Here is a 16,219-nt window from a genome sequence, read left to right as displayed (position 1 = left end):
ATCTATATTGGGCGGCGCCTGTGGCTCAGTCGGTAAGGCGCCGGCCCCATATACCGAGGGTGGCGGGTTCAAACCCGGCTCCGGCCAAACTGCAACCAAAAAATAGCCGGGCGTTGTGGCGGGCGCCTGTAGTCCCAGCTACTCGGGAGGCTGAGGCAAGAGAATCGCTTGGGCCCAGGAGTTGGAGGTTGCTGTGAGCTGTGTGAGGCCACGACACTCTACCGAGGGCCATAAAGTGAGACTCTGTCTCTACAAAAAAAAAAAAAAAAAAAAAAAGAACATCTATATTGTATTATATTTAAGACTTGGCTGTCTGGATTAAAAGTAACAACAACAAAAAAGCTGAACCTGGTGTTCATTTGCAAAAGGTTCAGGCAGACAAAGCTGACCTCACCTTCACATTCTAGCTTCCCGAAACTGGCTTTGGCAGCAGTTTCCTTAGTTTTTTCAAATGGAAATAAAAATACTACTCACCCTACAGCTGGTAAGAGGTTTAAATCAGATAAACCATGGAAAGCACTTAGCACAGTGCCTCAGATGTAGTATGTGCTAAATACATTAGCTTTTATTTTTGATGTCAGTGCTATTATCAATGCCACAACTACTATTTTACCTTTTTAACCTCCCAACCTCGCCCCCCGAAACATTTAGGCACCACTGCTTCTATAACCCCTAGGTCTCTACTTCTTTGTTCGGTCTGTATTTCTTTTCCTTTCTCTGATTCTCTAAACATTGTTTTTATAATGGATAAGTCACTGCCCCTTAAAAGCTTAGGAAATGAGTTTGTATTACATTGTAGGTGATGGTTGTATTTTTTTCCTTCATTCTCTTTCTTTTCGTGGCTTGGCTGGATGTTGGATATTTTCTTGGTATATCCTCTCCGCGCATGTTCACAATTTTCCTTCCCAAGTGGTAGATACCATGGGTGCAGCCTTACTGCTTGCCAGCCAGGGTTGATACACTGAAGTGTGTGAGTGTGTTCCTTAGTCTTTGTCCAATCTGCAACTGTATTTTTCTTCTTTCCTCTTGCCTTTTCTGGTTGTAACATTTCTTTGGGTTTAACAAAATGTTACAAGAAGATTCCTTAAAATGATACTGCAGTTTATCTACTTTTTTGGTGACATATTTGTAATTTGAGTGAATTTGTTCTCAACAGAGAGAAGGATTGTGACACTTCCAAACAAACACAAGTAACAACCTTTTCCCGTGTCTCCTGTCATTCATAAAGCATCGACTCAGGTAAAAAGGCCAGATTTTCAACTGAAGTTTAGAATGAAAAATTGGCGTTTCAGTCAACATCCGATACTAGTCTTTATTTTGACAAGCAGCTTTAAGTTCTTTGGAATCACAGCTCTGGTTAAACGTTTGATCTTGTACAATGGGGCACTCTAGGAACAAGGGTCTGTACTGTCACTTTGTATACCTGAAGTATATCATTCAGAGAAGCAGGAGCTACAGAGGTGGTTGAGTTTAACTTTTAAGAAAGATCAGAGATAAATATTTGACTGATGAATATAATATTTGACTGATGGATAGTCAAATAACTACCCTGTTTCCCCGAAAATAAGACAGTGTCTTATTTTAAGGTGTGCTCCCGAAGATGCGCTAGGTCTTATTTTCAGGGGACATCTTATCTTTCCTGTAAGTAGGTCTTATTTTCACAGGATGTCTTATTTTCGGGGAAACAGAGTATTATTCTAAATGTACTGAAAAATCTACTAAATGGTGAACTTTTCCATTTCACTAGTAATTCTACCTACAAGAAATTTTAATTCCTCACTTCAGAGTGATATTTTTAAGATGTAAATGTGATTCTGTTGCCCCTTTTCCCTGAAAATCTTGCTTTGCCTAAAACCTTTAATAACTTACAGGGCCCTTGGAAGTGCAGTCTGTCTCAGGGAACCAGCACATCCCAGAGGAGCTCAAAGTTGGCTCCCCACTCCCCTCCTGCACCAGGTTCCAGGCACGCTGACCATCCTTCACGTTCTCCAACACATCCCCCCTGCCTCAGGACCTTCCAGAGTATTTTCCTTCTCTGGGAATGCCCTTTCTCCCGTTCTTTATATAGTTAATTCCTCCTCAACCTTACCTTCCTATCATCATAGATACTTCTTAGAAGGGCCTTCCCTGGTACCCTGATTTAAACTGGGGCCTCAAAATTATCATCTTCCATTGTGTGTTTCTTTAGTATTTTTGTCATCTTATTCACAATTGTGTAATTAGTGCCTACCACAGTGCCTGGCAGATATTGCTAATAAGCCATCAATAACAGTGCTGACTTGATAAATATGTGTACTAACGCGACATGACAAGAAATGAGTAAATAATTGGAATGGCGTGTTGTCCTTATGTCTTTTTCATGTCTAGTTTAAATAATCTGTCTCTCTTGAGATTTCCTCGGAGAAACGTTTATATTATTACCTTTATTTGTATAGCAACAATATAGACATTTATTGACTCATGAGCTGGATGTACCAACAAACAGAGGTAATGTAGATAAAGCTTCTACTTTGACAGAACCCAATACAAGCAGAGAGATAAACATGTATCTGACTCTACGCAGGGTGCCTGGAGTAGAACCATAAGAGAGGTCTTAAACGTTCCCAAGGGGAGAGGAGGAGAGAATAGGTGAAGTCTTCATAGAGGAGATGACATTGAAACTTAGTGGGCTGGGAAAGAGAAGTGAATTTTGCTAGGTGGAGGTTGGAAGGCTGCTCTTGGCATAAAGACTAAAATGAGCTGAGTCAGATAGTTAGCAATGTGTTTGCTGTGTTCAGAATATTGGTGAGAGTTCTGTGCAGCTAGGGCAAGAAGAGTGTCAGGAAACAACAGTGGAAGGATAGACTGGGCCTCAGGCCTGGATCATTTGGGTGATTTTGCTGAGGAGCTTGGATGTTACTTGGTAGGGATAGGAGGCTGTGAAATGTTTCAAGTGTGTGAGAGAGCAGATCTCTATTTAAGAAACATAATGATGGGGCGGCGGCTGTGGCTCAAAGGAGTAGGGTGCTGGCCCCATATACTGGAGGTGGTGGGTTCAAACCTGGCCCCTGGCCAAAAACTGCAAAAAAAAAAAGAAAAGAAACATAATGGTGGAGTGGTGGCAATGAGTTTTTTTTTTTTTTTTTTAGAGACAGAGTCTCACTTTGTCACCCTCAGTAGAGTGCTGTGGCATCACAGCTCACAGCAACCTCCAGATCTTGGGCTTAGGCGATTCTCTTGCCACAGCCCCCGAGTAGCTGGGACTACAAGTGCCTGCCACAACGCCCGGCTATTTGTTTTTTTGTTGCAGTTTGGCCAGGGCTGGGTTCGAACCTGCCACCCTTGGTATATGGGGCCGGAGCCCTACTCTCTGAGCCACAGGCACCGCCCATGGCCCTGAATTGTTAAGTGCGTGGGAAGTGATGTAAGAGGGCAAAGAATAAAAGCCAAATCTTGCAGATGCTAGGTTGTTATGGGGAGGGAAATAAGAGAATTTGGGAAATGCAGGAAGTTATAAAAAGGAAAATAAAGATCACAATACGGTATCTAGAAGCAAAAGCAGAGTCGATGGGAAATACTTTCAGAATGGCAAGGGTCAGGGGGAACTTGTGGAAAGGAGGCAGAAGGATCGTCCTCATGTGATCATTTAGTACATTTCTCTTTGGCAGATCCTAATTCTATTCACTTAGAGGTGTCACAAATTTTGGGGCCTCAAGGCTTTTGCATATATTTTTTTCCTCTCTCTGAAATTGTTTCTCCTGCTGTTCCCCTCCTGTCCTTTTGCCGGGCTAACTTTTATTCCTCAATCAGACTAATAGTAATAGTAACAATAAGCATCATCACCATAATAACAGTAATTGCAGAAACACATATTGACACCTCATGTTTGTCACTGGTTAGTGCTTTCATTTGCTCTCTATTAGTTAATCCTTGTAAGAATCCTATATGGTAGGTACCATTATTACTCCATTCTACAGATGTGGCCACTAGGGCGTTTCAAGGTCAAGTGACTTGAGCAAATGTAAATACCATGATTTATCACTTTCTTAGGGCAGGCTTCTCTGACCACTTCTACCTCCTGAGCCAGTTAGGAACTCCATACAGTGTGATTTCATAGTTTCTAATCTCTCCTTTGGTGCTTATTATGTTAGTACTTGTCTCATGAAAGCTAATCTTCCCTGTTGAACTATAAGCCCCAAAAGGGCAGGCTCTATGTTTGTCTTGTTTCATGTTTTATCCTCCAATACTTAGCGTCGTGATTACCTGGCACGTAGTAGGATGCTCAGTTAACCAACTATTTGTATTTAGGGTCACCACCCTTGTAGTGAGGTCGGTCCAGGCCTGTGAGGCACTGGCTTGGTAAAAGTATCCACACTAGAATGGAATACAGTTGGCCTTTCGCATCTGCGAGGTCACATCCAATGTTACAACAGATGCAGATTGAAAGTATATTTTTTAAATAAATAAAACATGACAATACAACAATAAGAAAATACAAATAAAAACAATGCAGTGTAACAACTATATAACATTACATTGTTTTAGGTACTGAAAGCAATCTAGAAACGATTTAAAGTATAAAGCAAGATATATGTCATTTTGTATAAGGCATCTGAGCATCTGCAGATTTTGGTATGTTGGCAGGGGCAGGACGGGATCCTACAATCAATCTCCCACAGATATCAAGGGACAGCTTTACTTGTTAGTTTACTGTGACAGCCCCGGGGCCTTGAGATGAGGACTTTGGGATCTCCTGAGGCTCAGAGATCTCCAAATCAAACTGTATCTCTTTCTTTTCCATCTCTTCTCAGTTCCCATAATTCCATGGAGACTTCTCATAACTGATCTGATTTTCTAGGCCTCAAACTAGATCACATCCCCACGGAGGTCTAGATGACAGGGACTCCGGCTTGCCGTGGCTGATACTCAAATTCTCTGAGCAATTTCCTTTAAGGGTTTCAAGTTTGCTTTTATTCTGGTTTTATCCATCGAGTTTTCACTGAACTTTTAAAGCTTTACAATTTGAAAAAAAAAAAAAACAACTAAATGGAGATCATAGAAAGATGATTTTTCAAGATAATGCTGCATTGAAAGTTGTATTTTTATATTCTGTCTGATGCATTGGATTTAAGAGTTTGAAAATTACTAATAAAGAACACTGAGGTTTCTTAACTACCAAGATGATGAGTTCACGTTTTATGTACAAGTGAGGTTACAAATATTTTTTGGGTTTGTTTTGGACCTATTGTTATTGTTCCTTTTATCAAAGAAAATAAAAACTATAAAGGAACCAGAAGGTGAACATTCTCATTTCATCAGGGTTTTCTTGGGTATTTTGGACATAATAACCAACATCAAAAGAGCAAACATTAAAATTAATTTAACATAAGCAAATAGATTTTAGGATTCTATTTTTTAACAGTTCATACAAAGTGTTGAAGGGAGCATGGTGTACGTGTTTTTTCTGGTTTTAGATGTTTTTGTTTTGATTTTCCTTAAAAATTATCAGATCAGTCACAATATTAAGATATTTAAGTTAGGTCAACACAAGTTTCAAAATTGGCTTGGGAGCTATTTCTTCAGTCTTTATCTTTGTTTTCCTGTTTATTTATAGACTGGGAAAGGAAGACAGCCTTTCCTGCTTTTTCTGTTTCCTAAAGATGCTATCTCCGCTTGTAATGATTTAACCCAAAGGAAGGAGGCCTTCCATCTACATTTGCAACACAGACTACCACTGTTAAGAGCTGGGTTAATGGTTTTCAAATCCAAGTGAAGTGATTTCCACCATTTCACTTTACTTATAAATTAAGACAACTTTCTTTAAAAAGTTCTTAGCCTAGAATGTGTTACAGCTGCTATTATTAAAAGAATATAAAACTAGGCAGTATTATAGAAGGATATAAAGGTAATCATTGTAAGCCTTAGTAAAATGGTTGTAATTTTATGGCTGGTCCTGTTATCAAATTCTATTAGTTTTGATATACAATTAAAATTAATATAGCCTGTGACCTGATGAACCTATTCTTAAAAACATATTCTAGTGTTTAATATTTATTCATTCAACAGACACTTTCTAAGAGTTCTAAGTGCTCAGTGATTTCTAAGGATTCAGGGATAAGTAAGACCCAACTTGTAGTTCTGGGAAAAGGAGAATGCTTCATTTTCTCCAGGCTTATCAAGGGCACCATCCAATTCACTGTAAGAGCTCCTGTAGCATCTCTTGACCCCCAGTGCTTGGAGAAGCCACGTTCCTCCTCAGTGTCTCTTGATCTTTGGATTTTCAAGTACCATTTTAGCAATCTAGTTAGCAACAGTAGAAAGCATGGCCTGAGACTCATTCATTAACCATTCATTCCCAAGTGTGAATAAACATTTGTGGCAAGATCGTGACTATATGCAACAATGTAAAAATGAAAGCCACATTGCTGGCCTCTGGGGATTTACAGGTCAACTGGGGAAATAAACAAGTAAACATGCAGGATTTTCAATGTAGCAAGTAATTTTATCCTCTTATCATTATACTTTTCTTATATTGTCTATTCTTACATTCTTTTTATAATCCAGCTTTAATGGTATCAGTAAGCATGGAGAACAGAAGAGAGCACTCTAGAGTTGCGGTCCCCAAACCTGGCCTGCAGATCAGGTACCGGCCACTGGCCGGTTAGGAACTGGGCCCACAGCAAGGGGTGAGCTGTGGGTGAGCAGCCAGAAACTTTATCTGCATTTACAGATACTCCCCATCACTCACATCACTGCCTGAGCTCCCCTTCTGTCAGATCATCCTTAGATTCTGACAGGACCTACCCCTACCATTACTGCAAATGAGCGGGAACTAGGCTGTGCGCCTCTCGGGAGCGTCGCAGGGCTGATGATCTGAGGTAATGCACGTGAATTTTCTCATCACTGTCGGAATAATCCCTGCCCCTGACCCCCACACCACCGCCCTGTCAGTAAAATTGTCTTCCATGAAACTGGTGCCTGGTGCCAAAAAGGTTGGAGGGCCCTAGAGACGATGCTGTGGATCCAGCGACACTGTTTCATTTTCCTCCTGCAGCTGCATTTCCCAGCTGGGAGCTCTGTGACTGAGTTGGGGCAAATGGAATGTGGGCAAAAGTGATACACAGTACATCTTGGCCTGGATGTAAAATCTTCTAAACAAGACTCATGACCCTGCTTCCCTCTGTGAGATGACCCTGGAGGCCAGGTGTAGGAGATGGCAGTGTTCTCACACAGAAGCAGCTGGGGTCCCTGAGAGACTGTGTGCAGCTCCCTTACCAGCCTGTGCATCCTGCCCTCTGCCCGACAATAATGGACTGTAGTAGGAATGAGGGGTGAATTTTCATTGTGTCCCTAAGACCTGAAGGTGGTTTCTTGTGACAGTTAGTTAATAGTGGTGGATCTGCTCACCCATGCTCTCTCAGGCTACCTGCCTGGGGTAAGCATTAGTACTTGGGGAAGAAGGGAGGGTGCTCCAGGCGGAGCCAACAGTGAGGGGAGGGTACAGCCAGTGCACCGTGGCAGTGGAGGGCAGTATCTAGGGCTGGCACTAGGGAAGAAAGTAAGGGTGAGAACATGGGAAGTTTTGTGGGCCAAGCCACGAGAGGAGAACCATGTAAGCCTGAGGGGGAAGCAATCCGGGGGCTGGAGAGAATGATGGTGGTGGGCAAGCAGTAAAGAAGAGGAGCTCACTGGCTCCAGCGATTGGTTTAGAACAGAAATAATTTTTATAGTAGAGATAATTTTTAATAATGGATATGTCTAGTGGGTTTTCCCACATACATGATCTCCTAAAGTATATAATTGTAAACACTTACATTGATACTCTGTCTGGCACTGACAGAGCCTGGGAGAAGTGAGGGCACTGGGGATGCTTTGGCTGAAGATGAGAAAGCTCAGAAAGGCCATAATTATTACCTTCAAGTGTCAGAAGGATGGCAGGGATGAGGGGGTTCTTCTTGATCAAGTGGCCCCCAAAGGAGGCTCAGCCTAAGGAGGAACTTTCTGTCCTAAGAGCAACGATAGTTCAGAAGAGCTATCTCTGGCACAGCTCAGATAGGTGGAGTCTGAACTTGGAGGGATTTCGTGGAGGGGGTTCGAGGATTGGATAAGGCTGGGATTAGGTAATTTTGGAGGCCTTTGTTTATGGTCTCATTTTTGGATGCTTGGCTGATATTTAAAACTTTTCAAAGGTAGAGTGCCAGCCACATACACCAAGGCTAGTGGGTTCGAGTCTGGCTCAGGCCTGCTAAACAACAATGACAACTGCAACCAAAAAATAGCCAGGCGTTGTGGCCAGCGCCTGTAGTCCCAGCTACTTGGGAGGCTGAGGCAAGAGAATCGCTTAAGCCCAAAGAGTGTGAGGTTCCTGTGAGCTGTGACAGCACAGCACTTTACTGAGTGCAACATAATGATAAAACAACAACAACAAAAAAAAAACTTTTCAAAGGCTGATATTACTTCGATAAACTCTGATTTCAATGTAAGGGAAATGGATGATGTTGAAAAAAAAACTTTCAAAGAAAGAAAACTATTCTTGCCCAAATGTCCATACTCAGAGTTAATTGTTTGATACTTACTGCACATTTTTGGTTGGGGCTAATGAATATACATTCAATCTGGTGAACTTGCAGTAATGGACTTGCAGTAATATCACTGAATAGTATCGCCAAGAGAATGTTAAACCTTCTGTGAGGTGAATGAAAAGGCAGACCCTGTCTTCCTCTGAGATACTGGGGAAAGAAACTTTCCCTTAAGTCTCTTATTTATAAAAAGCAGATAGCTAGCCCAGCTATTCTGTTGAAACTGTCAGAATTTCTCTCATCACTGCCTCTAAACTGATAGATGAGGATTGGTCTTGCTTACTAAGTGTGCATTGTAGCAGGATACAACTTTGTTTAAAATACCATTAAGATACAAACACATTATGGCTACTCTGAAGGCCTTCACTTACAACATGAATTATTCAAGTAGCTTCTTAATAACTGCATTGATTTCCACAGTTAAAAGCACATCAGATTATGGAATCTGCTCAATACCACTTAAATGTTTATAGATGTTAGACTTGACAAAGACCTTTTAGACACTGATAATTCCCTTCACTTGATCAGAATGCTAGAGATTGGGCATTACTAGTAATGCTTTGTGATTATTTTAAATAAATTGGGAATACCATATCAGTAGCCATTTCAAGTCTTCATTCTTATTCCATTTTAGTCCCAGAGTCATTGCCTGAAAATCTAGTTATGCTAAAAATCCTACCAGAAACTTTTACATTTACATTGATTGGAAGCTTTTATGTTTCTTTGGCCAAGATCAACTTAGTAAACATGTCTTAACCCACATGTCATAATGTGTATATTTAAAGATATTTATGAATATTTATAATAATGATAAAATTCAATAAGATTTCAGTTTCTCAGCTGCTTTTAGCCCTGTAAAAGGGCACGAGGTTGCATCTTTACTAGTGTTCTTTCTGGTTCTCTTATTTGGAAGTCTCTGGAAAGAGTAATTTCTGAGTAAGGCTCCTCAGACTGCTACAATAAAATACTAGACTGGGTGCCTTAAACAACAGAAGTGGCCTTTTTCACAGTTGTGAAGGGTGAAGTCCAAGCTCAGGGTAGCAGCCTGGTCCAGTTCCAGTGACGCCTGTCTTCCTGGCTTGTGGATGGTTCCTTCTTGCTGTGCGCTCACCTTGATTTATGCAGAAAGAGAACTTGGTTCCTCCCCTAGATTTAGAAGGAGCCCCCAACTATAGGCAGCCTGACAGTGTCATGCAAATAATGAAAATCATTTATTATTTGAGAATCTGTTAAGTGTACTTTCTCCACCCTCTTAATACAATTAAAATTCCCTTCCTCAGTATGTGTGTGTGGGAGTGGGAGGAGAGAACTAGGGAGAAAAAGAGGGAAAGCATCTTCCTCTTACAAGGCCACGAATCCTGGAGGAGGAGGACTCCACCCTTATGACCTCATTGAACCCTAATTATCTCCTTATAGAACTGTCTCCAAATACAGTCATGTTGCAGGTATGGGCTTTAACAAATGAACTTTGAGGAGGCACTGTTCAGTCCTCTAGAGTCAGACTGCCTGAGTTTGTATATAACCTGGGGCAAGTCCTCTTCCGTTTCCCAGTTTTCTGTAAGCTGAGAACAGAGATAGGTACTTCACAGTTTATCATGTTGAATTAATGAGTTAAGACATGCAGAGACTCAGAATAGTGCATGGCATTTATAAAGTGCTCAGTAAATGCTAGTTATTATTACTGCTAGATATCTTACTAGATATTTGAGCCTTTAGCTGAGACTTTTAAGATTTTATTACAATATGATCTCCAAGTATTTCATTTCATGTTTACATATTGAATGGGAATTGGGAATTCACAATTCACAGTATGCCTTGAAAAATTTCCTCCTTGAAAAAAATTTTTCCTTGAAAAATCTTGAGAGATGCTTAAATATAAGGGAATAAATTATATTTTATTTTAAGAAAGATATTTTATACAAATTTTAAAGAAGTTGTTCCATGTTTCCACTTGGCTCTTACTACACATACAAACACATGCATGCTGATTTCCTACTTGTATGATAAAAAATGCAACACATGATTGTAGACTTTATTACTGTGGAAATTAAAGTACTTTGTTCATAATAAGACAATCTATAATCTTTGGACTCTTCCTATAGAGAGTTTGGAGTCAAAGATATCCCCATTTAGTCAGTGTTCTGAAAGCTAAACAGAAGGCAATTTGACAGCTTACCAGAAGCTCTGTAGGAAAGCTACCGTGGCCTAATTCACTGGCCAATATTCTATTTCTTGTGTTAAATTGAGCACTGGATAGAATTTTAATTGTATTAAGAGGTTGGAGAAAGTACACTTAACTGATTCTCAAATAATAAATTATTTTCATTATTTGCATGACACTGTCAGGCTGCCTGTAGTTGGGGGCTCCTTCTAAATCTAGGGGAGGAACCAAGTTCTCTTTGTGCATAAATCAAGGGCAATTCTATTTGGCAGGCAAAGTTTAAAAAGAAAAATAAAAAGAAGAAGAAAAAGCAAGAAAGAAGCAGCCCAGGAGTTCTCCTAGGGCCCTGCCTAGCAAGCCGTTGTTTCTTCCAGCCTGCTGAATCCCTGCTGCCTCAGCCAGACCTCCCTGTTCCATTCTGAGTGCATGAACAAGGCTCAGTTATCTTACACTTACAAACATTTCATTCTAAATAGTTGTACTTATGAGTCAAATTATAAGACTTTCACTAAAATTAGAAACCTATGAGTCTTTTTACATCTGTGCTCCTGTTTTAAAAAAATCAAAGTGAAATATTTATATAAGGCAGTCTCTAGCTGCTGTAGAATGTGCAGTTTAAATGATCTATGCTTGTAATACTTCTAGTATTAGGCTGGCTAGTTCTACTAGAAGCCTGAGTATTGTAGAAAATAGAAGCAGCCTGGTGCGGGCACCTAACAACTTACACATAAACTAAGGTGTTCAAGTGATATTTCAAATGTAGTAGGATACCACTATTTCCCATACTATGGGCACATATAGTATTAAAAAACATTTTCTCTGGGGAAAAAAAATGAAACTGTACATTGATTTCCATACTAAAAGTTAATTTGAATTGGATCACAAATCCAAATGTAAACTTAGAATTGTAAATCTTCCAGAAGATGACATAGGGGAATGCCACTGTGACCTCAGGGTCGGCACATTGTTCTCTTCTTGCATATGATACAAAAAGCACAAATCAAACTTTAAAAATTGATACATTTGACATTATCAAAATCAAATATTTCTGCTTACCAACATATACCACCTTTAAGAAAATGAGTAGACTGGGAAAATAATCACAGCATATATATCTGACAAAGGACTTGGATCCAGAATACATAAAGAATTTTTTTTTTTTTTGAGTCTCACTTTAACATCCTCGATAGAATGCCATGGCATCACAGCTCACAGCAACTTCCAACTCTCGGGCTCAGGCGATTCTCTTGCCTCAACCTCCCAAGTAGCTGGGACTACAGGTGCCTGCCAGAACGCCTGGCTATTTTTTGTTGCAGTTTGGCGGGGGCCGGATTTGAACCTGCCACCCTCAGTATATGGGGCCGGTGCCCTACCCACTGAGCAGCAGGCGCTGCCCCATAAAGAATTTCTATAAATCCATCATAAAAAGACAACCCAAGTAAAAACTTGAACAGGCACTGCACCAAAAAAAATCTATCTGAATGACCAGTAACCTTAGAAAAGGTGTTCAACATCATTAGACGTCAAGGAATTGCAAATTGTAGCCATAAAATGAGATGCCTTTCCACCCAGTAGTATAGCTAAAATAAAAAAGACTGCAAAAAGCAAATGTTGGGGAGGTTGTATAGCACCCAGAGTTCTTAATTACTGTGGGATAAGATGACATACCACATTGGAGAGCTGTTTTGATAGTTTTTAATAAAGTGAAACATGCATTTATCTTGTGTGACCTGGCAATTCCACTCATAGGTATTTATCAACAAGAAATAAAAAACATAGGTGTACAAAAAGACACAATAAAAATGTTTATAGCAGCCTTATTTTTAAGATTCTAACTAAACACCATCCAAATATCCATTAACAGAATATTGGATAAACAAATTCCCTTTTAATTGTATACTACTTAGCAATAAGAAAAAAAGAACAAACTACTGATTCTGGCAACAACATTGATGAATCTCAAAAACATGCTGAGTGAAATAAGCCAGTTGCAGAAAGGTCCTTATTCTCTGATTTCATTTACATGAAATCCGGATACAGGCAAAATTCCTCCATGGTGACAGACATCAGACAGTGGTTGGAGAGGGAGTTGACGGAAGAGGAGAATGAGGAAACAGTCTCATGGAAGGAAATTCCCCATATCTTGTTTTGAGTGGTGATTACACAATTGTATGCAATTGTCCAAACTCGTGAACTGAACACGTGGTCTATGTATTTTATTCTATGTTAATTATGTCTTAATTTAAAAAATGGTAAAAAGCATCTGTTTTCCCCTGCTAAAATGATTGCAGGCTGATAAGTAATTGAATGTGGGAACCTAGAGGATGTGGAAGATGTTATATGTGAGATTTCTCAGAAGGTGATGGCTGCCTACAACATGCACAAATATGTCTGTGCTATGAGTACTCCTCAAAAGAGTCTTACACAGGGTGACCTAATAAAGAAGTGGGAAGTACAGCTTCTATACCAGGGAATCTAGGGACATCACTGGAGGCTATTTTATTTTATTTTATTTTTTATTAAATCATAGCTGTGTACATTCATGCAATCGTGGGGTACAATGTACTGGTTTTATATACAATTTGAAATATTTTCATCAAAAAGGTTAACATAGCCTTCACAGCATTTTCTTATTGTGTTAAGACACTGCCTCTTTCATGTTTACATGGATGGAGCTGGAACATATTCTTCTTTGCAAAGTATCTCAAGAATGGAAGAAAAAGTATCCAATGTACTCAGCCTTACTATGAAAGTAATTATAGCCCAAGAATACTGGAGGCTATTTTAGAGTGAACAGATTTGGGTGATGAGAAGAGGGAGGGGTTGCCAGCAGTAAAGATGGCAGCTCTTGTGCTTCATCCAGAGAAGGTGGTACAAGGAGATGCTTCCCTGATGCTTCCTGTGCTCTTTGGCTTGGCAGTCAACTGGCTGATGGAAGATCAGTGAGTGAGTGTAAATTGAAGGTGGAGCTGAGGTGGAAGCTTCTTGAAGCCAGGGATGCTGGATTAGTTTTAGGTGTCAGGATTGTTCCTGGCACCCTGTTTCTTGAAGCCAGAGATGTTGGTTCCTGCCTCAGACAGGAGGTAGAGTCCATGTGGTCAGGTTTCCAGACGGAGAAGAAATCCCTTATGTTCACAGTTCTGGGAAAGCATTGATCCTCTCAAGATTGCCTTTCAGAGGTTATTCTTGACCCCCAAATGCTTTCTCTTTTCTTTTCTTTTCTTTTCTTGAGACAGAGTCTCACTATGTCACCCTCGGTAGAGTGCTGTGGCATCACAGCTCACAGCAACCTCTATCTCTTGGGCTTAAGTGATTCTCTTGCCTCAGCCTCCCAAGTAGCTGGGACTACAGGCGCCCGCCACAACGCCTGGCTATTGTTTTGTTGCAGTTGTCATTGTTGTTTAGCAGGCCCAGGCTGTGTTCGAATCCGCCTACCTCCGTGTATATGGCCAGCACCCTAACCACTGAGCTACAGGCTGTGAGCCCCCAAATGCTTTCAATGCTGCTGAAAAGCCGAAGGTATTTGATGGGAAGTCTGAAAGGGTATCAACATCAAAGTGACTTCTTCCCTTCTAGCAATGGTAGGTACAGCAGGACCCTAAGGCATTTCTTATTTTTTGTCTACATCTTGTTAGAAATTGCAGTGAGTATCCCTGTTCACAGAAGTAAAAAATGGTATGGACAGGGCGATCCGTCTGCTCTTTAGGAGTCGTGCTCTTGGAAATTGTTTGAGAGAATTTTACTTGTATATCCTTAATCCCTTAAATGAGGTAGTAACCAATATGACTATAATTGGAACCTGGTTTTAGGAAAACTGAGCTATCACTTGAATCCCTTAATACCCAGCACCTCTGATTACTCTTGATTGACCACTGTGGGTATTGCATATAATATGCACTTTCTTATATAACCTATATTCCTCACAATTTGAACATTTCCTGTTATACATTCTAAAGATGCAAAAATGTTGCAAGACAGTGTCCAATAAACCCTTGGGAAGTTGATCCAGAAGGAAGCACCCTATTCATGGACTGCTTTTGTTCATAATTATTATAGACACTTTTTAAGATTCATTTTTTAGCCACAAAATTGGTCATATTTCGGCCAGGCATGGTGGCTCATGTCTGTAATTCAAGCACTCTGGCAGCCAGAGGTGGGAGGATTGATTGAGTTCAAGAGTTTGAGACCAGCCTGAGCAAGAACAGACAATGTGTGTACTAAAAATGGAAAAATTAACCAGGCTTTGGGCAGACACCTGTAGTCTCAGCTACTTGGGAGGCTGAGGTAGGAGGATCACTTGAGCCCTGGAGTTTGAAGTTGCTGTGAACTGGGATAATGCCACAGCACTATAGCCTGGGCAACAGAGTGAGACTCTGTATCAAAAAAAAAAAAAAAAAAAAGTGGTCATATTTCAACATCTCTTACTTGTTCGTGTACATAGTGATGGAAAGGTGAAAATCCGTATATATAATGAATACTTGATGGGAGTGTTGGCATTTCTGACAAAACTGGCAATGTTTGAAATTGAATGAGGCATTAGGTAGACTTGGCTTTATGGAGTATGTAATCTACCACTTTCTTATGGATTATGGACCATTTTTGCTCATTGTACCAAACTGGGAAGACTGCAAGAGAAATGAGAACAGTGTAGGCTTTGCACTTGTGCCTCCCCAAGAAGGGCTCAGGCGGGAACAACAATCTAGACAAAAAATGAAAAGTGGCAGTGGTGGAGATAAGATAAACGTCACTAAGAGCATCCATGACATTCTAGGAGGTGGCTTTTAGGATCATAGTTGTCAAGTTGCTATATTTCTATGTCCATTTCTTTTTTTTTTTTTTTTTTTTGTAGAGACAGAGTCTCACTGTACCGCCCTCGGGTAGAGTGCTGTGGCGTCACACGGCTCACAGCAACCTCTAACTCTTGGGCTTACGCGATTCTCTAGCCTCAGCCTCCCGAGCAGCTGGGACTACAGGCGCCTGCCACAACGCCCGGCTATTTTTTGGTTGCAGTTTGGCCGGGGCTGGGTTTGAACCCGCCACCCTCGGCATATGGGGCTGGCGCCCTACTCACTGAGCCACAGGCGCCGGCCTCTATGTCCATTTCTATGTCCCCTCCCTTTAACATAACTCAGGTTTCATTTTAAATGAATTGGGAGCTCTAAAGCAGGTTTTACCTTGCAGAGTATCTCCTCTTAGCATTTTAGACCTCTTTAAGTTACTCCATTCCGTCCCTTTTAAAAAGACTATTCGCGTTTATTTTGCTTATTAAAGATATTTTCCCAGCGGGCGACACCTGTGGCTCAGTTGGTAAGGCGCGGCCCCATATGCCGAGGGTGGTGGGTTCAAACCCAGCCCCGGCCGAACTGCAACAAAAAAATAGCCGGGTGTTGTGGCGGGCGCCTGTAGTCCCAGCTACTCGGGAGGCTGAGGCAAGAGAATCGCCTAAGCCCAGGAGTTAGAGGTTGCTGTGAGCTGTGTGATGCCATGGCACTCTACCAAG

General features: G+C 40.8%; 1 protein-coding gene across 8 annotated transcripts in view; it reads left to right on the top strand.

Annotated features, from left to right (window-relative positions):
* The window catches only part of RBMS1 (RNA binding motif single stranded interacting protein 1), a 226,729-nt gene that overhangs the window by 42,874 nt on the left and 167,636 nt on the right, over positions 1–16,219 (top strand). For 2 of the 8 annotated variants that reach the window (XM_053597172.1, XM_053597171.1), the window contains exon 2: positions 1,157–1,239. The exons of the other annotated variants lie outside the window; for them this stretch is intronic. The gene's annotated coding sequence lies outside the window, so the exon portion shown is untranslated. The remainder of the gene's footprint in view (positions 1–1,156; positions 1,240–16,219) is intronic. 8 annotated transcript variants of the gene reach the window in all.

Source organism: Nycticebus coucang, chromosome 7 (genome assembly GCF_027406575.1).
Source record: "Nycticebus coucang isolate mNycCou1 chromosome 7, mNycCou1.pri, whole genome shotgun sequence".
Lineage (NCBI taxonomy): Eukaryota > Metazoa > Chordata > Mammalia > Primates > Lorisidae > Nycticebus > Nycticebus coucang.
The sequence above is the reverse complement of the archived record's forward strand: the minus strand, read 5'-3'. Positions and strand labels throughout refer to the sequence as shown.